The sequence below is a fragment of the Gracilinanus agilis genome, chromosome 1 (genome assembly GCF_016433145.1).
Source record: "Gracilinanus agilis isolate LMUSP501 chromosome 1, AgileGrace, whole genome shotgun sequence".
Lineage (NCBI taxonomy): Eukaryota > Metazoa > Chordata > Mammalia > Didelphimorphia > Didelphidae > Gracilinanus > Gracilinanus agilis.
Window position 1 is genome coordinate 591,279,150 of NC_058130.1, and position 23,881 is coordinate 591,303,030.

Here is a 23,881-nt window from a genome sequence, read left to right on the forward strand (position 1 = left end):
TTTGGGGTTTTCTTGGCAAAGTTACTGGAATGGTTTGCCATTTCCTAATCCAGCTTCTTTTATAGGTGAAACTGAAGCAAACAAAGTTAAATGACTTGCCCAGGGTCACACAGCTAGTGTAATAAGGGAATTAAACAGGTAGGGTTGTAATATGGGGATTAAATAAGGGAGGTGATAGCTAGGGTGATAAGGAAAAGGCAAAAGCAAGTTGGGTGATAAAGTAGTTGTAAATAGGGATAAGGCAAGTGGATGGGGTTTGTAGATCCCTAAGTCAAGGTGGGAAAGGAGGGTACAATGATGGAGGTAGTAAGTTGAGGTGATAGGAGGTGTAAGGGAATGACTGAGTTTTGGAAATATAAAACACTGAAGTATAAAGAGTAGCAAAGGGAGAGGATGAGGTAATTGGGCAGGCAGCTGCAGCAGGGAGACACAGACTGGGTACACAAGTTTGAGACAGAGACACTGAAAGGAAACAGACTGAGTCCACCAGGTAGGAAGGGCACTTCTACAAAGTTAGGGCCAGCCAGAAATGGCTTGAAACTGACTAGAGGGCTTTCTAGTCAGTTTCTCAGTTTCACAAAGGAAGAGATCAGAGGAAGTATTGAGATTTCACTTCCTCCAAGATGGAGGCCTCCAACTCCTCTCAGGACCCAGAGAGAGAAACTATTCCTTTCTCCCCTTCTCCCTCCTTTATCATTCAACCAATGATTTAGCCAAAGGTTTGATTAAATGACAGCAGGGTTTACTGAGTTTCAGGGTTGATTGTAAAGGACAGAAGGATACAAGGTATCTCTAACAACCACCTAGGAGAGCTTCAGGTGGGGAGGGACACAGGTATGAGAGAGTGAGAAAGGATCTGCCCCACTCAGTCTCAGGGAGGTTTTGTTGCCTTTGAGTTAGGAAAGTTGCATACAACGATTCAGGAGATAATTTGTATCAAGGGTAAGCCCTACTTGACTATGGAGAAAACTAAGTCTACAAAGTTTGAATGCTACCATCCAGATCCACCCTTCTCCAAAACCCACAGGAAATTCGGAAAGGAAATGATGATTGGGATAGGGAAGGTCAGGGAGATCCAGAGGAATTAGCTAAGCTACAAATCTTAAGAGAAAAGCTGCAGAATCAAGGCCAGGTTTTTAGTCCAAAGACCGAGCCTCCAGGATCAACTGCTTCTAGTCAGGGTTCTAAACCCTTTTCAACTGTCAGAAATTCTGCAGTAAGGCTTTTCAGGGTTGATTTGCACCTTCTGCACCACACTAGTAAGTGTCTGAGACCAGATTTGAACTCAGGAAGGTGAAGCTTCCTGATTCCAGGCCTGGTGTTTATTCACTGCATCCTCTAACTTCCCCTAATTACAAAAATAGGTAGCATTTATATAGTGCTTATTACCTATTAGGTACTTTGCTAAGTGCTTTTCAAATATTATCTCAGTTGATTTTCACAGCAATTCTGGGAGGTAGGTATTGTTATTATCCCAATTTTATACTTGAGGAAACTAAGGCAAACAGAGTTTGAATGACTTGCTTAGGGCTCACCTAGATAGTAAGTATCTGAGGCAGCATTTGAATTCAGGTCTTCTGACCCTAGCTCTTTATCCACTTAATTTCTGAGCTTTTTAACCTAGGGTCTATGAACCATTTTTTTAAAATTTTTAAACCCTTAACATCTGTTTATTGACTTATAGGTGGACGAGTGGTAAGGGTAGGCAATGGGGGTCAAGTGACTTGCCTAGGGTCACACAGCTGGGAAGTGTCTGAGGCCGGATTTGAACCTAGGACCTCCCGTCTCTAGGCCTGGCTCTCAATTCTCTGGGCCACTTAGCTGCCTCTGAACCTGTTTAAAATTTTTTTTGACAACTATTTCAATAGAATTGATTTTCTTTGTAATTCTGTATATTTTATATGTTTAAAAGCATCATCCTGGGAAGGGATCCATGGGTTTATCAGATTATCAAAGGGATCTGTAAGACTAAAAATGAATGAATACTCCAAGTATTTAAATTTATAGGATTTAATAACAACAAAGTCAGAGAGAAAAAGGGTTCCTTTAGCTGAGTGAGCAGAGCAAAGAACCAGAGACATAGAAGCCTACAATGCTGGAGCCAAAGCCAAAGCCCAAAAGTCCCCTCTTTGGGTTTCAGCGAATTTATAAACAAACCCATGCCTGGGTGCAACATGGGAGGAGCCAAGAATGCTGGGAAATGAAGTCCCCAGGGTACATATTTTTAAAACACACAGATCCATGAATCCAAAAAAGGTTAAGAATCTCTGGACTAGATATACAGTGCCTGGTAAATAGTAAGCAATTTATAAATGTTTGTTAAATGTCTGATGACCCTTCCAAGGCTAAATCCTGTGATATATACTTCATGCCTCTGTACATGGTAGTATACCATTTCCAATAATCAGTGTTGTATAACTGTCTTTGGAGGTGATCCAGACTGTGTTTCAATATGGTTGACTGATTAAGAGTATGTATATTAATTTTCTATCTCAGTCTTAGTTGTATATTTCCAGCTAGACAGTAAGCTGCCTAAGAACAGGACCAATTTACTTATTTTTTATGTATCTAAATGCCCCACTCCATTTTTCCAGCTAATATGGTACTTACAGTGGGTGCCCAATAAATGTTGACCAGAAATTTGGTGACTATTCATTTCTCTACTTTCATTGAAACAATGATGAGGTTAGTAAAAAGCACTCTTGGGAGCTGGGATTAGATATTTTACTTCAAATTTCTTGATAGAATGTTGATAAGAATTATTAAGAACTGTGGCATAAATGGGGGATCCCCAAGAAGAAGTGGAGTGTGGTGAAGAAGCAGCCAAATGCGATGGGAGGAAGAGTACTGGCAACAGGTGTAAGAGTTGGAAGGGAGCAAATCAAGGATTCAATCAAACACACAGCTGGGATTTGGAGCTGAAGCTGGCCTTATGGAATCTTGAAGAGGTTCTGTTTGGGAGGGGCCAGTGAAGGGGGAGGGATTTTGGTGAATCACGATTATTTTTTTTTGTTTTATTTTTTTAATTTAAATTTTGAATATTTTCTCATAGTTACATGTTTCAAGTTCTTTCCCTCTCCCCCAAACCTCCCTAACCCCTCCTTAGCTGATACACAATTCCACTGGGTTTTACCTGTATCATTGATTAAGACCTAATTCCATATTATTGATAGTTGGACTAGAGTTATCATTTATTGTCTACATGCCCAATAATATCCCCATCAGTTCTGGTGAAGATTCTGAAGATTCTCAACTGCCAAAAACTCCGGAGGACTTTCAAGCTCTTTCTGGGGGGGGGGGGGAAGGGTTGGGTGATGAAGGGTGGCCGTGAGGATCTGGGAGGAAACAGCTCTTCTAAACCTCAAATTCCCTGGCATCTTTGGAGACTACAACAATTAAACTCATTCTCCAGATCTTCATTGCCAACAAAGAGGAATCTGTGATAGTTGTGCTTCAGTTTGGCCATAGTGCCAGGACTCCAGAGGGAGCGGGCACTTTGGGACCTTTTCTGGGTCCAGCTTGTACCCTTTCCTTTCTGTTATTCCCTTGTTTGTTAGCTAGTGATAAAGTTAGGAGATAGTGAAAGAGAAAGAGAGTCAGTTTCTGGGTCCAAGCTACAGAAGAAGCCAGAGCTGATCTCTTGAAGAGGGATTCTTAGTTCTTAGGATAGTTTCCCTTATTCCCTCTTACCTCAAATCCCTAAATAACCCTTTCCCTAGTCCCTGAAATCCCATATCATTCAAATAAATCCTTATTAGTTTATTAATTGTAGTTTGGGGCTGTTACCTTGAGGGGAGGAGACCATGGGTGGCTGAGGGGAAGACAAATACCAACTCCATTTTGAAGAGAAAAAGCCTTTTGAATCAAGGTCAGGGGAGGCTTGTCCCAAGATACCTGGTGGCACAGAAGATTGGACCCAGTCCACCAGGATCTCAACTGAAACCCAGTATCATCTGCTAACCTCCCCACCATAGTTTATCCATTTGGGGAAGCTTCCTTGAGAACTATACCCTCATAGGTCTTGTGTGGGTGAGGTGTTAGCTATACTGGCCCATTGAAAGCTGTCAAGTGGTGGGGAGTCCAGATACACAGGAGCAGAACCTGGAATCTTCTGATCCACTGTCAAGTGATTTGCTCTCTTCCAACTCTTACACAGGGCAGTGACATACTTACTGCAAAATGAAGCAGATATGATGTGGCACCACAGCATCCTGCTTTGCCACCCACTATTAGGTCTTAGTGGCAAAATATTTGAAATTCACCCTGCACCCAAGGAGAATGGTGGGAGTCAGGGATCACCACTGATTGGTGATTCCAAAATGTTTCCAAGGCATTATGCTATTGAAGAATGTAAAATCAGTATGTAAAATGAAACTTTTGACGTCATCACATTTTTATTTCCTATATGACTGTCTTCACAAATAATTTTTATTTTTAAATAAGCAGATGGATTTAACTATGTTTTAAAAAAATTTTTTTTCAGAATGTGGAATTTCAGTTTTTTTTGGAGGGGGTTGGTTGGTTACTTGAAACCTATTAATTTCTACTAGCAGTTTTGGTTGCAAATCTACAGGTGGACAATAATAAATTAAAAATATTACTGGTACAGGCTATATGTAGACATTTTATGGCTTATTTTGGAAAGCTCATAAATCCAAGGAAATATGTCAGCCACACAGAAACATTTACATGAATTGTTTATTGTGGAAATTTCTTTCACTATGCTTCTTTGGATTAATCAGTTATTTATACATTTATTTATTCAGTTATTTGATTGCTACTGTGTTTCATCTCTGAAAGCTCAAAGACCTCTTCAAAAGTTACACTAATAACATAAGCCTGCATGAGGTTTGAGAGAATAAGAAAAATGGGGAAGAAGAGGGAAAAATCTGCTACAGAAAGATTGGGTCCATATTTATTCTTTTAAATAAAAGGAAATGTACATAAAGGAATAATTGGGTACATTTTTCTGACACTGTTAGCATTGCTAATGAATATCTTGTCATATCATCCATTGTTCATCTTTGTGGCCATATATACCCAACTTGCTGTTTATATTACTGCATTATTGTTGGAATACAGGGTTCAGTCTGGTAGTTTGAAAATGCCTTGCATTTGATGTATTTAAATATGGTATAAATATATTTGAATACAGAATGTATTGGGCATTGTATATATGTGCCTGTTAGAATAATTTTCTAATGCAGGAAATCCTGTCATCATAATTTAAAGGGTCCTATATATCCTTTTTTTTCATGCCAGACAATTTTTATAAAGTCTTTTTATTTCCTTTTTCCTTTGGTAGAAGTTTTTTGGATATAGTTACAACCCAAGTATAAAATTAGAGAAATGATCTAAATTTATTTCACCATTTATCTATTTGAAAATTGTTAAATTAGTTTGTATCTCATGTATGTACACAAAAATCAATTTTTCCTTGAGTTGAGCTGTGATTAAAAATTATATATAATGCATATGTGTATACAAATATATGCTTATATATATCTGTATCTTTCTATATTACAACCAAATTTGTAACTTTAAAGAGATAATATGATTCTTCTCATGAGGGAGTTTTATAAATTCACTGATTCCTATAACAGAATATTTCAGTTTGGGGGACTTTTTCTTCAATAATTTCCTAATTTATTAATGTTTTTTGTCATCTCTAGGTCAGTTTATTTTTCCCCTCCTTCCTGTACCTCCTCCCCGTCTTAGCCTTCACTCCTATTTTTTGTAAGAAAGAGTCAGTATAAAACTGAAGAATAATTAAGGGAAACTAGGGTTTTTTATTCAATTCTCAAGATAGTTTGGTACCTTTAAGTTAAATTTTCTGGTTTTTTTAATTTTGATCTATGGATAAATTGTTATGAATGTTCCTGTATATTGTATATTAATGCACGTTCTACTCATATTACACATTAACATTTTTATTTCCACTGGGATTTCCATTACAGTCAGGCTTTTTGGTTCATCGACCTTATATGGAGGGCATCACATAGTTATATTTGAAGGTAGGAAAAATAAAATTTTATTTCTTTTAGAAAAAATTTTCTACTTAAGGTTTAGAAACCATAGTAAAAGTTTAAAGAGAAATTCTTGAGATAGCACTCCTATATCTGTTTAGTTTTTGCTTAATGGAAAGTTAAAGGTGTTTTTTTTCTTGCCAAACCTTTCCTCCAATATAATTAACTTGAAATAATTAATTTTATTTCTTGACTAAAGTTCCTCATTGTTTTCAGCTGATTGGCCTTTTCTCTCTGTTTCCTAATGGTTTGTCTCTATTTGCTAGCCTGTCATTTTCAAACTCTGTACTAGGTTTTGACTAGTGATGTTAACTATCTGATAGTTTTTCCTGAGATCATCACTTACCCATGTTGAACATGCTTGGTTTCATGTTCCACTCAGACAGTGAGTAAACATTTATTAAGTGCCTATTATGTACCAGATGTTGTTATAAGCCCTAGAATACAAAGAAAGTTAAAAAAAATAGCCCCTGTCTTTGAGGAGGACAAAGTCTAATGGGAGAGACAATAGTTAGACAACTAGATACAAACAAGCTATACAAGGGGATAAATGCAAAATAAACAACAGGAAGAAGGTATTAGAAGTAAGAGGGATTGGGTAAGGCTTCCTGTAGAAAGCAGGATAACCCTGATACATAATAATAATAATAACAATAGCAAGCATTTATGTAGAACCTACCATATTCCAGGCAATGTGCTAAGTACTTTATAATTATTGTCTCAACAAAAACCCTGGGAGGTAGGTGCTATTACTATCCCCATTTTCCAGATGATGAAACTGAGACTGAGAGAGGTTAAGTGACTTGCCCAGGGACACATAGCTAGTAAGAGTCTGAGTTTAGATTTGAGATCAGGTTTTCCTGATTCCAGGTACAACTCTTCTTGCTCCCCCTAATGGAAGTTAAAGACGTTAGGAGAAGGGAATAAAAAGGCAGAGCATTTTGGGCATAGGCATGGGGAACAGCCAGTGAAAATGACTAAGAAATGAAATGTTTGTTTTGCGGAGTAGCCAGGAAGCTAGTGTTGTGTTGGGGGAAGTAAGATGTAAGATGAGTGTAAATATAGGAGGGAGTTAGGTTTTGAAGGCTTTGAATGGCAGAGGATTTTATATTTGACCATGCAAGTTTTAGGGAGCCACTGGAGTGTATTGAAAAGGGTAGGGTAATGGCATGGTCAGAACTGTGATTTAGGAGGATCCTTTTAGGGGCTGAATGATGATGGACAGGAGTAGAGAAGGGCTTGAGGCAGGATAGACCTTCTAGCAAGCTATTCTAGCAAGCCTAGGTGCGAGGAGGTTGGCACCAGGGTAGGGGCAATGTCAGAGAATTGAAGATGATATACATGAGAGATATAGCAAAGGTGAAATTGATGGGCCATGGCAATGGTTTGGATGGGGTAGGAGTGAGAAATGGTGAGGTATCCACAGTGACTCTTTGGCTGTGAGCCTGAGGTTCTGGAAGGGCGGTGGTATCCCTGAGAGTTCTGCGCAAGTTTGAAAGTAGGGAGGTTTTTTGGTTTTTTTTTTTGGGTGGGGGTGGATAATGAGTTCAGGTTTGGATGTCCAAGCTTCAGATTGTCCATAGGATATCCAGTTTGAGATGTCTAAAAGACATTTTGAGATGTGAACACTGGAAATTATTAGATAGGTCTGAGTTCAAAAGTGAGATTTGAAAATAATCTGCATAAACATCATAATTAAATCCATGGGAACTAATGAGAGATCATCAAGTGAAATACCATAGAGCAGTGATTCCCAAAGTGGTCACTACCGCCCTCTGGTGGGTGCTGCAGTGATCCAGGAAAGCGGCGATGGCCACAGGTACATTTATCTTTCCTATTAATTGCTATTAAAACTTAAAAAATTAATTTCCAGGGGGCTAAGTAATATTTTTCCTGGAAAGGGGGCAGTAGGCCAAAAAAAGTTTGGGAACCATTGCCATAGAGGGACAAAAAAAGGGAGTCTGGTTCAGAGCCCTGCAATGCCCTCCTGATAATTGGGCATTACCTACATGAAGATCCAGCAAAGGAGACTAAGAAAGAGCAGTCAGAAACATAGGAAGAAAGCAAGGAGAAAGAAGTACTCTAAAAACTGGATCTAAGAGAGTATCACAGAGAATAAGATGATAGTATTTTTTAATGTCCTTGTTTTATTTTAATAAAAAATTTCCACATAAGTTTTCCAAAGTTATATGATTCATGTTGTCTCTCTCCCCCTCCTGGAGTTGACAAGTAATTCAAACTGGGTTATACATGTTTTAGGGTGATAGTATTAAGGGCTACAGAAGTGTCTGATTGGATGAGTATTGAGAAAAGGACATTGGATTTGGCAACTAAGAAATCACTGGGAACTTTTGAGAAAGCATTTTCAATTGAATGATGAGGTTGGAAGTCAAATCATAAAAAGTTAAGAATGGAGTGAGAAGAGAGGAAGTGGAGACACTATCACCTTCTCAGGGGATTTAGCTACACAAAGGGCAAGGGAGCTATGGGTATAATAATAGTAAGCAGAGGTGGAAGGGTATCAATGAGGTTTTTTGAGGGTAAAGGAGACATGGACATATTTTTAGGTAGTAAGGAAGCAGTCTCTAGGCAGGGAGAGGTTGAAAAATAAGAGTGTGGAGAAGATAGAGAAGAGTGAGCAGGCTTCTAGAGGAATTGGGATGGAATGGGATTACTTATACCTTTAAGGGGGTTGGTTCTTGGCAAGGAGTGGAGCCATCTCATCTTGTGAGACTAGTGAAGGAGGAGGTTATAGTAGCAAAAAACATTGACATGATATAAATTGAGGAGGAGCGGAAAAGAGGGAGCTGTAGGGAAATGGTCTCAATTCCTTTTTTCAGTAAAATATCAAAAAGACTTCAAATTCAGGGGAAAAATTGCATTTTCCTCTTGGAACTTCTCATTTTTTCCTTCATACATAATTTGATTGCTATATACTTCATAGCATTGTCCTTAATGATAAAATATTTCCATTTATTTTAATTATTGTGATCCTCCTTATAGCATTTTACGCTTACTGAAAGGTTGCTTTGTAATATTGTTTCATCTATCAAGTATTGATTGAGCACGTCTTATGTATGTAATGTTGCCCTGAACCACAGAGGAAGAGGAAACTTAACTGAATGGTGTGATATCTTTACATATGAACTTTTATGTTGTAGGGAATAGAATGCTAGATATTGGGCAAGGGAGACTTGTATAGAAATTCACTCTAACTCTGAGTCTTTCTTCTTTTATGAAATTGGAATAATATTAACTACAGTTGCTATTGGACAGGCTTGTTTTGAAGTTCCAATGAGGTATCACACATGAAAGACTTTGCAAAAATTTAAATTGCTGCATGAAAGTTTCGTCTTGTTCTTTTTCCTTTTTCCTCCTTCTTTTCTAGAATTTATTACTGTTTCCCCAAAACCTTTCTCTCTACTGAACTTCCTTATTTTGATTGAGGGTACTACCATTCTTTCTACCTATCAGATTCACAAAATCAGTATTACTCTTGATTCCTCTCTCTCAAGCTCACATATCTAATCAATTGCTAAATATTGACATTTCTCCCTCTACAACTCTTCTTTGCACTCACACAACCATTTTTCTGGCACAGGCCCTCAGAATTTCTTACCTTTACTATTGCAATGACTTTCTAATTGGTTTCTGTGACACACAACTCTCTTCCTACACTAATCCATTCTCTATACAGTGACTTTCCTAAAGAGCAAGGCTGACTATGCCATTCCCTCCACCCCTTTGATGTCCTCCCTCAGTCATTTATCTCCAGGGGCTCCCTTTTATTAGTAGGGTTGATTATAAAGTCCTTTGTTTGGGACTTAAATAGCCTGGTTCCATCCTACCTTTCCATCCTTCTTCTTACACATTATTAATCTCCTTGAACTCTGTGGGCCAACCATAATCCTTCTTGGTGTTTCTCACACATAATATTCTATCTCTTTTTTTCTGTGACTTTGTTAACTATCTCCTGGGCCTGGATTGTTCTCCTTCCTCACATCCATCTTTTCCAAACCATGATTTCTGTCATAATTCAGCTTATGCACAATGTGCATGAGATCTTTACCTTCCCTCAGACCTTAGCTCTTAGTAATTAGGAGTATGGGGTGTTCAGGGAGGACTAACACTTCTGGTATGAAGATTTGCCACATCCCTTTTTTAGGGCTGCTTACTATCTTTGGTGTCTACTTTTTACCCAACTCTCACTATGGCTCTAAGAAGCTATAGCATGCCCAGTAGCCACACACCCTCTAGATAAACAATCTGGGTTCAGAAGACCCTGGTTAAGGGTAACCAAGAGGTGTCAAACATGTTGGTGAGTTAGAGGTGATGTCTACTCCAAGTATGTGAAGCCTTCTCCTGGTGGAATGGGTGTAAGAGAACAGTTTGTTTCAAAGGTCATGAAGGCAGCTGAAGAAGGCATTATGGAGTGCTTAGAACTTGGTGAGACACCAAAGACACTAAGGTAATCCATTGCATCCTGGGTCATTGCTAATCACATTGATTCTCTTTGAAAATGAAGGGCAAATGAGAAGAAATGCTAGCAAGCTTTCCCTTCAAACTTCACTTAAATGTTAAATTCTCTTAGATCTCGTTTGTTTTTATATGCTTGTATTTTTACTTACTGTTTTCCCCATAAAAATGTAAATTCCTGGAGGAGAAGGACTACTTTGTTTTTATTTTTGCATGGGAAGGGCCTAACACAGGCCCTAGAACATATTTAATGTAGGATAAGTGTTTGTTGATTGATTGATGGAGGATTATATTAGGAAGCAACTTTAAGATCAATGGAAGCCCTTCACATTTTTTTCAAATAAATTGTGTGAAATCTTCATGCTAGCTTATTCAGCTACAATTCCTATCCTTACTAAATATACTCAGTTTAGTCAGTACTAAATTGGGTTACTTATTTAGTACTGGTACCTGAGAATACTCATCAGCTTCATATTATAATGTGGAAAACATGTGTATGTTGTATTCATTTGGTTTTTACTAAGTACGTTGCTAGACTGATCTCTTTTGAGTATCCTTTTTAGGCAGGTTCTATATGTAACCTTAATCCCAAAATGGATTCTCTGCTTTTTGGTTCTCTTCAAGCTTCATCACTTTGCACTTGCTTTGGGCTCCTCTATTTTCCAGCTTTGAAATAGAAGATGGATGAGGCCAACCCTAACTGGGAAGAAGCTTCCATGAAGGGAGCTCTTATTCTTACCAACTCCTCCCTACTCTTTACACAGGTGGGGACTTAGGGACTTGGGATTTTGTTTAGTATTCAGGAGCTTGATCAGATCTTCACATAGCATCCCCAAAAGGAAGAAGCATCCAGCAGATCTCCCTGTCTATAGGAGATTCCTATCCCATTTAGACTCTGTTTTGATATCCTTCATGCTAAAGGTAAATGGGTTTGACCATTTTGTCTCCCTTCTTTTATACTGTGTTTGATATTGTTAATTAGAGAATGGTTGAATAAATACTTCCAAAATCTTCAGCTCTCAGGGAATCTCATATGTTCTAAATATATGTATAAGAGAAACCAGTAGGCTATGTCAGTAGTCCAGGTGTGAGAGAGTGAGGGCCTTGACTAAGGTGGTGGTAGCATCAGAAGAGAGAAGGGGCCATATGTGAGAGGCATTAAAAAGGTAAAATCAATAGGCTTTGGCAATAGATTGGATAAGGGAGGGAAGGTGAAAGAGTTACAGATGCTTGTTAACACCAAAATCCAGAACATTTGCTTTGACAAAACTAAGAGTGTGTGACACAAATTGCTCCCTTTGAATGTGTTCTTACTGTTTTGTGCAAACTCTCTAAGCTCCTGGTACACCCTTACAACTCCTGGTGCCACTATCTCAGCTCATTTTCTTTATCTCATTCTTTATCCTCTGCAACAGGCATTTGTAAAAATGGTACTTTTTTTTCTTATTTTCATTATGAGTGTTGAAAAATGGCATGACCAGTGAATGAAATAAAGCTGCTTTTGTTGCCATTGGTGGTATAATGTTACCAGCTTCATCAATTCCTTTATTTACCTCTTTGAGCAGAAACTGTGAACAACCCTTCCATTTAATGGCAGATTTTTACATGTTCTGATTTGAATTTTAATGAAAAAGTTAAGATCATTGTGTTTCAGTTTATTATTAGATAAAAATCTACCAATGAGAATTTGGTCAGTTAAATTAATGTCTATAGATGTGACAAAAGCTAAATGATTACTAATATTCTTTGATCCCTCTTTTGACCCTCTACTGTAGTCACTATCAAAACAAGAAGCTACAGAGGATTTTGTGTATTTTCTTATTTTTTCTTTGATGAATTTTAGTGACTTAGTTCATCATCTAATGGACAGCAGCTGGGTGGTGTTGAGTCTCTCCATACTTAGATTGGTTCTCAGATGAGAAACACAAAAATCCATCTGCCAGTATCATATCTGAAGCCTTTCCAACTTGGTAAAGTCTTCAAGAATGTTATTCCATTGGCTAATCTTTTTATCACCTCCATGCCAAAATGAGGCACAAAAATAGAACTTTTTTGGTAGTTCAGAAGATTTACCCATTTGTGAATTTTTCTTCTGCTATTTTATTTTAAGATAATAATCTAACCCATCTGTTGGCCTTTGATATCCTTTAGTAATATACTGAATTTAACCAACATCAGTAATTTTTTTCGAAGATTACCTTGACTAGACAAATGTGAAATGCTAAATAGTTCTGAAAGACATCTCATTTTGTTCAGTCAACAAAATGAGTATACATATTATGAGTATACACGTACACATCAAATATACACAATAAATACAGTCCCTTTATTCATATTGGAGGAGGTATGTTGTGCATGTATTACCCTAAATTAAGTCACAGTTTATAAAATCATAAACATGAATGCTATAAATATTTATACATTACAAATTGTAGAACATTCATTTACAGTGCACTAATTGCATTTATATTGTTTTTGTTGCCTATACTTGTAACTATGGAATAGAACCTTGCACTATTGAAATTACACTTTACTAATAATAATTGTCAGTGCTGGAATTGTTCACTAGAGTCATTAACAAGAATGAAAGAAAAATGAATAAGGACTGAGAATCTTGCTTTCAGGAAGAGGATGGGGAAAATTTTGTTGTGACTTGCATGCAGAGTATAACATTTGACTTTTGGAGTGGCCAAGTAACGAATATCCATGCTCAAAAAAAAAAGAAGGAAAAAGAATTTGGAGAAGCAAGGGGGAAGCATTGTTTATGTCAGGAAGTTGGAAGATAGAAGAATATGGAAGCTGAGGAAGAGAGAAAAGGACAAATGAATATTTGTCAGTAAGTCATAGATATGGAGCTCTTCCTGCTACTTAAAGTCTTGCTGCCTGGAGTCCATGGAAGGATACTATGCAGCTGATGTCATCAGGAGTGAGACCATTCAGGGAGGGTATGGTACAGGTGCTCTTCTTGGCAAAGGAAGGTAGATCCTATATCATATCATCCAGTACAAAACATTTAATATGCAAATGTCAGGTGACAAGTGACAGTAGGTCCCAGAGATTCTCAGACTTGAGCGAGGCCCTTTTTGGTGCAGTTAATCATCATGGCCACAACCATCTTTTGGGATTAGCTATGACTGGGTGGAAGAAGTCAGGTTACATGCAGATGTAGGAATGCATTACAAACTGGTCCTACCCCACAGGTAAAACTTTCCCCTTTTGGGTCCTTCAGGTGATGAACTCCATTTAGGGTCACAGACATAACATTATTGGCCAGCCATCTTATAAAACTTTGAGAGACTAGATTTACTATCTTAGATTATTCTTGAGCAATCATCCTTGACAAAATGTGACAGACATGGCTTATTCTAGAATGAGAAGGGCTATATGTTCCATAGATAGACAGATAGACCTGACCATCTTACAGTAGTATTAGAGGAAGAAGAAATGAGTGGTGGTGTTTAATGACATCATAGGAAGAAATAACAAAGCACTATTTGTCAGTATGAAAATTCAATTAATAGAGCTTTAAAGTGAGACTTAAAGAAAAAAAATTGCCAATGTATGTCTAAAAAGCTAGATTTGGTGAGTAACAAGAAAAGCAGTAATTATTCTAAATTTGATTGTTTGTAGATTGATATGTAGGAATTACCATTGTTTAAAGGGAAATGCTAGACTAGGAATCAGAAGTCTTAGGTTCATATCCTGGTACTGCCATGTAATAGAACTTTGGTTTTGAGTGGATCATTTAAAACATTTAAACTCTCTCAGATTAATTTATGGGAATGTTAACATTTTCCCTGCCTTTATCAGAGAGAGTCTGGGGTGAAGATCAAGTGAGATATTTACAGTATTGCATTGTAATCTGCCATTGGATATCAATATAGATGAAAGGAATCATAACCATCACCATCACCGTCACTATCATCCATAGATGTGCATAGAGAGGGTGCCAGGTGGGCTGGTATACCTTCCATTATATGTTATCATTAATCCTCTTCTCCCTCTCAGGAGAAGTAATCTGGAAACCTTTGGCCCACGGATCCCCTGAGGTTGGAAATAACCTTTTATGAGGGAACCTAGAACTTAGCTTTTCTGGGTCTCACTTTGCTCATTTCTCCTGCAAACATATGTAATCAGCTCCTTGATTAAAATAATATTAATTATCATCAAAAATAAAAGATAAATGAAACTTTTAAGTCATGAATTTTGCAGATAGTGCTGTATTTGTCAGATATTCCTTCATTCAGAGTAGAATTTGATAGGGTAAGAGTGAGGAAAAAGAGATCAAGGAAGGCTTCATGAAAGATGTGGAACTTGAGCTTGAATTTAATTTTTCTCTTAAAAAAACAAACTTCAGTGATTTATTTGAAAAGTTTAATTTATTGTTCATTAATACACAAAACATTTAAATTCATTGACAAAGCCAAACAATAGAAACTAAAAAGAACAAGGATAACCCCACCTCCTTAAAACTCCCTCTACTAGATCAAATGATAAAAGAAATGTTTATGAATAATGTTACATTTGCCTGTATACTTTCAATTCAATTTAACTTAATGAGTTGCTGCTTGGTGCTTACTATAGGTAAAGCCCAGTGCCAGACCATCAGAATTTTTGTTATTTATAGATGGTTAAAGGAAACAAAAGCTGTGTGTGTCCATTAACTGCCACAAGGTATTGCCGATATTGCTTGTATTTAACATGAGTTTCATTTGATGTCTAATGGTGTCTTTATTTACATAATTGCAGCCAGTCTGGGTCTTGTCACATTAATAACTTGGCACACTCAGAATTGAAATCAGGACTTGTAATTCTCAGGCTATTTTTCATGCCAGCTCCAGAATATCTGGACAGAAAGTGGCAATATTCAGTCAATCAATTAAATGGAATAAAATGGCAATGCAAAGTAATTTCTTGTAATTATGAATGCCAATATAAAGATGCTGCCATTGGTGAGCGTGGGCACATTCCCCTAGAACATGATGGTTTTTCACCCTTCACACATTTTTGCCCATAGCCTCTAGGCATGGTATCACCAGGAGTTACAAACAAATTATGAAAAAGAATCATTAAAAGTAATGAGTGGTACATTCATTATCAGTATGTACTTCATTTTGACTACTCTGAATGCTTGTGTTTTAAAAAAAAATCTGACTACTACACATATGAAAGAGCATAAAATGGAAAACAGAGGGAGAAAACAGACAAAGGGACCTGTAGGATCTGAGGTAATTAGTGACATTGTAGTTTTCCTTACTTTCTAAACTTGTGAAATATCATTATGCCCATTTAAAGAAAAGATAAACAAAATGCAATTTTATGGAATCAATTCAGAACCACTCAGGAAGAGTCAACAGTCAATTATAGTTTTTATTTCGTATAGTCCTTTGGAATGCCATTCCTTCCCCCATTCACTTCCCCCACCCTCTCCCCTCTTTAGTCTACAGTTATAAGAATTTCAGTTAGTAAAGGAGCATTTCTTCAGTTCCTGAACTGGACCAAGCCATAGGAATGCCAGGACACAAATGAAACAGTTTCCCTGCCATCAAAAAGCTTATATTCTAGTAGGGGAAACAACATATACAGAAAGAAATCAACTCTGAATTTATTCAAAATAAATAAAAAATTTTTGGACACGGGAGTGGGAAGGATGTGGACATAAGATGTCATTGGAAATTGGGAAACCCAAATCAAGAACATGAAAGAGCTAGACTTTTAAAGGAAGCCAAGGAGAAGGAAATGGCAAACCAACTCCAGTATCTTTGCCAAAAGATCCTCAAATGGGGATTGCAAAGAGTCAGACGTGACAGAAATGGTTTAACAAAAAGGGATGTTCAGAAGCAGAGGTGAGGAAAGAATGCCTATACCAGTCATGAAGGGATAGTAAGCTGGTGTAATATGGAGAAGTATCTATGAGGAACAACTAAGTAGACCAGTTTATCTAGGACACAAAAATTGGGGAGGGAAGTAATATATGTCTGAAAAAGTTGGCTGGGGATAAATTGTGAAGGTCTTTAAATGTCAAATAGAGAAATTTATATTTTATCCTAGAGGCAGTAAGGAGTCACTAGAGTTAGATTTTTTTAAAGCTTTGTAGAGAGTTGATGAAAAGTATGTTTTAGGACCAGCAGTTTGGAAGCTGTGCAGAGGATGGATTAGAAAAATAGAGAACCTTTAGGCAGGGAGGAAGAGGCTGTGAGGAAACTTTAAGTAGTCCAAATAAGATAAGAAATAATGGGGTCCTGAACTAAGATGGTTGGATGTGAGTTGAGAAAAAGGAATGGATGTCAGATGTGGCAGAGGCAGAATTGCTAATAGTTGGCTGCTGATTTTATACGGGTATTGAAGGAGAGTTGAGAAATAGAGATGAAGACTGAGGTTGTATATCTGGGTGACTAGAAGCACTATATTTAATATAATATGAAGAAATGGGGAATGAGGCAGAAAGAAGCCAAATAAGTGTAGAGAAAATGAAATCTATAATATTGTGGAAAACTGGTTTTAGAATAATTGAAATTGCTAGCTAAAAATCACATCGCTTTTAGATTATTGATGTTTCTGAAATTACAAAATGTTTCCATTTGACTATCATAGGGCACAATTAAATACATTCAGAGTAGTAATTTAAAACCTCATTTAGCTTATATTATTAGTATTAAATTAGTAACAGTCAAAGGAAACTAACTGCTATTTAATAGTTTGCTCCATTCTTTATATGAATAATCTATTTTAATCATTGGATGGGAGCATTTGCATAAGTTGCAGCAAAGATCACAGTTGACCAATATCACTTCCTAATGAAGTATTTACTACGTAGCCACTCATTTCTTTACTTTGGCCCTTGTTAAATTCCATATTAGTTGAGAAGACTGCTTTATAAAAGGTCGGGCCTCTTAGAAATATTTTCTTTAATTCTCAATGAGATATTTTGATGATGACAATCTATAACTATGAAGAATGATATTAGAAATTTAATATATTTTCAAATAAGGATGTGTAGATCACATTAACACTAAGCTAATAAAATCATTTTTTATATCAATTTCTTAGCAATTTTAATTTTAATTCTCTTTGGTGACAGCTATAACACAGAATGACTGCAGTGGAACAAGATGATTTGCTTTGTATTGTATATGGACCTCCCATAACCTTGTAGTCTATAATAATATCTTCTTGGAAAATTACCTTGTATGCTGAAAGGCATAAACTCCTTAGTTTTCTATGTTTTTTTCAATAGTCTATTAAGCTTAATGAGCTACATTTAAAAAATATTTTCTTTTTAAATGTAATTTGGCATTTTTTATGAAGTGTAGCCTTAGTAATAAATCACATTGAAAATATTTATTGTCACATTAACTTTGTTCCTCACATACTATATATTAGACTATAGTTAGTAAATGCCTTAGATTTCCATAAAGTATTCAGGACATCATCATGACAATGAGACTTTTTTGTCTCCATTGCCTAGCTTCAGTAAGTTTCAGATGTGAGACACATCACAATACTGTGGTATACCTATTGTCATTTGGCTTCAAATAATTTTACTATTTTTCTGATAAAACTGTATTGTCAGTTATTAATTTCTGAGCCTGGACATTTAAAATTTGATTTTTATCAATAACTTGAACACATCTTTTACTGACTAGTATATTTCCTTATTTCTCTGAATGCATAAAAGAATTTTAGTTCCAATGAAATGAAATACTGATGCATTAAGAACAGAAAATACATTCATTCCAATTCTTCTAATTGTAAAATGGCTAAAATGCATACCCTCTGATTTCATTTTCCTGTGGGGGAAATGGATCCACATTTGTTATAAACTAGGCACAATGGTAATGTGCATATTGTGAACTTACTTCCTCTACAGCACTACTTTCATCTAAGTAATAAAATTGATGTAGAGATCAGTGAACAATAATCAAAAGTGTTTTACTTTGCCTAGGGTATTTGACATTTTCTATCTATCACACATTGGGAGACCAATTCATGATCTATTGGAAAAAAAAGATTAGACATCAATTTGTGTAGTCTCAATATAATTTATTGACTTTAGGGTTTAAAAGGTATGATTATCCTATCTCTCTCTGCCTCTACCCTCTCCCATTTCTCTCTTTTCATTGTTACTAGCGATGAAAATTTATTTTTAATAATCATATTCAATCATATTTAATTTAAAAATTGCACTGTTTTTAGGAAGAATCAGACTTGAACTACTTTTAAAAAATTTCTGATTAGGGCCCATTGGAAAAAGAACTAGCTCTGGATTCAAAGAACTTGGTTTGAAAACGTCTCTCTCCTACTTATTACTTGTATTATTTTGGGAAAATCACAGCCCACCTGGGCTCTATTTTCCTCATTTTTAAAATGAGAGGGCTGAACTTATTTATAGTCTCTGAGGTTCTTACAAGCACCTTATTAATGTTCCTATGGCAGCTGAATATCATGGGGCCATGACCAGCCCTTGCTTCTCCATTGATAAACTGCTTGTTGCAGGAGAAAAAAGCCACCCATTTGGCTTTATCTGTTAGTTCTGAAAGTTCAGATAGGGCCAGGTCCATCTAGCAACAGAACTGAGTTGGAAATAGAGCTTATTCAGTCCTATGGAATTTTATAAAAATGTCATATGGATCTCATTAGTTGTTCATAATCTTCTTTAAACATCCAGCTGCCTCAACTTGCTTGAAATTATTTAATATATGATCATTGAGTCTGGGTGGACTACATGAGGGTATGCTGGAACCAGCTTGTTAAATTTTCACTTCAGATTTATACTTCAGAAATCAGTAAACACTACAAATCAAGATTTATTTGATTTGTTGTTTTGCTTATTATCTAGACTTTAAAAAGTGATAGACAAAATGTTGATAACATAGATGATATGTCATGAAAGGGGCAGGTAGGTGGTGGAGTGGATAGAGAGCCAGGCCTAGAGATGGTCCTGGCTTCAAATTTGGCTTCAGACACTTAGTTGCTGTGTGACCCTGGGCAAGCCACTTAATCAACATTGCCTAGCCCTTATTTCTCTTTTTCCTTGGAACCAATCTGCAGTATTGATTCTAAGTTGGAAGGGAAGGGTTTTAAAAAAAGGTACATTATGTTTTTTGGTGAGCTAGTTGTTAAACATTGTCCAGCATAACCCTGGATCAATTGTGATTGTTTAGAAGAATCCATAAGATCTAAAGAACATGGTATCTTTAGCTGATCTTCCTCTTTTCCTTTTATATGCCTTGACCAGAGTCAGGGTTTTAGTCATTGATCAGGACAGGGTGGTCTTCTAGAGAGTGCAGTCTTTAAATGAATAAACATTAATAAATAAATGCCAATTAAATATCAGTGCTACTATTTGGAAGGTGCAACTGAAGTCCCTGATTTCTGTACCTTCTTGTACTCCTGTCTTCATTATTACACACAATATTTGCCATCATGAGCAAAATTTACCATTTGTTGGACAAATTTAAAGTAGTTTTAATGGTACAATGAAATGGTATACTTTCCAGATATTGGTATGAATAGTTATGATGAAAAATGGCATTCTTTAGCATTTAAGCCAATGCTCTAAATTTTTAGTCTTTTGTTTTTGACACTTTTCCTAGAGCAATGTTCATTTATTTTTCTATTGTGGCATTCAAAGAAGTAGAACAAATCCTTTTCTATTGTATTTAGGAACTGTAGGTAAATCATTGATATGGATAGAATATTTATCCTCTTTCTTTTATAGCTTGATTTGCTTCTGAAAGTTCATGAAATCCCATGCCATAGACTCAGGGTAGTGTGAAGGTTACATACATTAGAGTTATATAACAAATATACCTCCAATGGTCTGTTACCATTCCTTTGACATTTAGCATATGATGGTTTTATTGTTATCTTTTTAGATTAGCATCTTCAGCAAATATTTATTGTGCCTGGCGCTTTGACTACAAATTAGTAGATGACATAGCCTTTACCCTTAAGGAACTTAATGATGTATTAAGAAAAACAGGATATGCACAATGTCCTACTCTGAAGAATTTTTTGAAAAAGTTCTTGACCAAGGTACAGAAGAAAGATGGCAAGAAGTGCAAAGATAGCTGCAAGGAGTTACACTATGTACACATATGTAGTACTGAAGCAGGTTCATTCCAAGCTTGGACATTTCATGCAAGGAATGAAGGGCATCATGAAAACATTTGTTAAAGACATCTTCGAGCACATAACCTTCAAGGGGTCCCATCTGGCACTCTACTGTCATTTCCTCTTGAGATTGAGACAACTGAATTGGCCAAGCACGCCATGCCTGAAGGTACCAAGGCCATTACCAAGTATGCTAGTTCCCAGAAGACCTTGCAATGAAGACCCTAAAACTACAAGCCCAGGAGCAGGAAAGATGCTATTTGGGAAAGAGGAATGTATGTTGTAAGTGGTAGACTTGTGTAGAGTAGAATCTATTGCCATTAAAGAATAGAAGTATAAACTGTAAAGGAATCAGATGAATATACTCCCAGAGAAGAAGACAGGCCAGTCATATAGTAAGAGCAAAGCATGACTGATAAACAGCCTGAGGACTCATGTAGATATTTAGATGTCTCCCTGCCCCTTCCTAAGCCATGTTAGATAGAATTTTGTGAAATATGAGCATGATTAAGCATCAGATACAAACGGTTAAGAAAGAGTACCTGCATTCAGCAGAGTATGTTTCTTGTCTCCCCCATTAGATTGTTTTAAGATTGTAACATCCCCAATATTTCACCTCTTTTTATTTTCTTTGGGTTTGCTACATAGCCTTGTTGGATTTGCTTTCCATTGTGGTAACCTTATAGACTTAATTAAACCAATATTTATTTCATATGGAATTTGAATAATTTCATTTCCTCAGTTTCTTCTGGTTTTCCATATATATATATAATATGTACATTTATATTTAGAAGTAGATGCTATGTACTAGGATACAGAAATAAAAATGGATCCTACCACAACACAAGAATTGGAATATTGGATTAGGACAATGATCTACCTAATCCACTAGTATTAATAATTGATCTTTATCATTTAAAATTTTTTAGAGAACTTGATATACATCATCATGGGAGGGAACTATGTTGGAAAGGAAGACCTTCGTTCATAACTCAGTCCTGGTTCAATCCTAGGTCTACCATTGGCTACTTGTGTGACCCTAAGCAAAAAGTACTTAACTTTTCTGGACCTCAGCTTTCTCATCTATAAAATGAAGGAGCTGGATCCATCGCCTTTCAGTTTCCTTTCTGTTCTAAATCTTTGATCACAATTAGAGGTAGGAATACCAAAGTGCAGAGAAGTCCTGTCTTCTATGGTTGCGCAGCTAGTTAGTGTTGGAGCTGGCATTTGGACCCATGGCTTATTCTCAGCGGTATACCATGCCAAACTGCCTCTCAGAATTGTGTGTCTTTGACAGCAACACTAATTTTTTCTGGAAGTGTATGATTTTGCATTTGGGCATTAGGTGGCACAGTAGATAGAATGCAGGGCCTGGAGTGAGAAAGACTTTCAAATCCAGTCTCAGAAACTAGTTGTATGACCTCGATTATGTCACTTAACTCTTTTTGCCTCAGTTTAGGGAAATGACAAACCACCCCAATATCTTTGCCAAGAAAACCTCTAATGGGGTTGCAAAGAGTTGGACACAACTGAAGCAAATGAACACCACCACTATCACCAATGATTTTATTTTAGAAGATTAAGTATGACCTATTATGGACAAATCAGTTATAACATTATCTGAGTACCTCTTGAATTTTATTAAGCTTTCAATTTGTACCACTTCTTAGGATAGTAAGTTCATGTGTTTTCTATTTCTGTCCAAAATAATGATTCCTTTAGTTGATTCTGAAATCACCTGATTTAAACTTCCAGACAGCAACCCCTTGTATTCAGGAGTTTGGGGAGGGAAGAAATCCATGTTTACTTCCCTCCTGCTGATCATACCTTTCAACCTTCTACTTTCACATTGACTAAATTACAATGTCCTGATAGAGAATTCAAACAGTTTTGAGTTTCACTTTCCTCTTGCTAAAATTCTAATGACAACATTACACATTCCAGACATGTCTATAAGAAAATAATTATATAATTATTGATATAATTATAAGAGAGCAGTTTGCTGGTATTTTTGACTGTATCTGCAATATTGTATTGAAGTTCTCAGTATATTAACAGTATTATGACATGAAAGATCCAGGAAGAAATTCTCAGATTCACATTCTTATATAGGCATATTAGAAAACAGGCTGCTTTTGATTTGGAAAGGAGTATTTGGTAAAGATTATCTATAGGAGAGAATTGAAAGAAAAGTACTGAATATTTACTTTTGTGCAACAAATGATATATGTCTATATATGCAGCATACATACAATACAAAGGCTACATAGTATAAGAAAACTTAATATAAAACCATTTGTGACATTAACAATTAATGGAAGGCAGAGGTAGCTGTGAAAAGCATGCTGGGTGGCAAGAACAGTAGACATCCTAGGATTATAAATTTGCATAGAAAATCCTTAAAGCACATAATTTTATGTGGATAATAGAGAATTCAACTCTTTTTAATGACTATTAGTAAATGCTCATTAAATCATCAATTTCCAACTCTGTATGAAGCATCAGGGAAGATATACAACAAATAAGATATAAGCTTGGAGCTCGTAGTCCTCAGACAACTTAACATTTAGTAGAGAGGGATATTTCAAATACACACAGGTCATTATAATGCAAAGCAGATGATAATTGTCCAGAAAAAGGACAAACAGAGCCATCTCTGAATTCTAGATGTCAATCCTGACTGGTTGGGTGATGGTAGGAGGATTCACAGAATCCTGGGATCATAGATTTAGAGCTAGAAAAGGGACCTTAGAAGTCATCTAGTCCAGCCCATTCATTTTACAGATATAGTAACTTAAACTCAGGCATGAGGTATGACTTGACTAAAGTTATATGGGTAGCAAGTGATATAGTCAGGTCTTTTAACCCCAGTGCCAGTGGTGTTCACACTGTTTCATGGAGGAATTGGCATTTAAGGTGGGAGATGAGGAAGTAAGGATTCCAGGTGAATTACTTATGATGTCTGATTTTTAAAAAGACATGGGAAAATTGGAGTCCAGTGAAAAATAGTAAAAAACATTTGATTTAAGAGATAAAAATCAGATTATGGGAAAAAATAAAGAGCTTGAAATGGCTTTTAAACAGCCTGGATAATAGCATCATGGAAAAAGATGACTTTATGATGTTCTAATTATATGAAGGATTATGAAGATCCAAAAAGTGGGAATGGGGTTAAGTTGCAGGAAGAGATGCTTAAGCTACATGAAAGGAAAATTTTTATGACTATCTGATGGTGAATGAGCACAATGATTTACTTTTGAAGG

At 36.4% G+C, this 23,881-nt stretch overlaps 1 protein-coding gene across 1 annotated transcript in view; it reads left to right on the forward strand.

Annotated features, from left to right (window-relative positions):
* DCDC2 (doublecortin domain containing 2) overlaps positions 1-23,881 on the forward strand; it is a 163,220-nt gene that overhangs the window by 104,765 nt on the left and 34,574 nt on the right. The gene's annotated exons all lie outside the window — the stretch shown is intronic.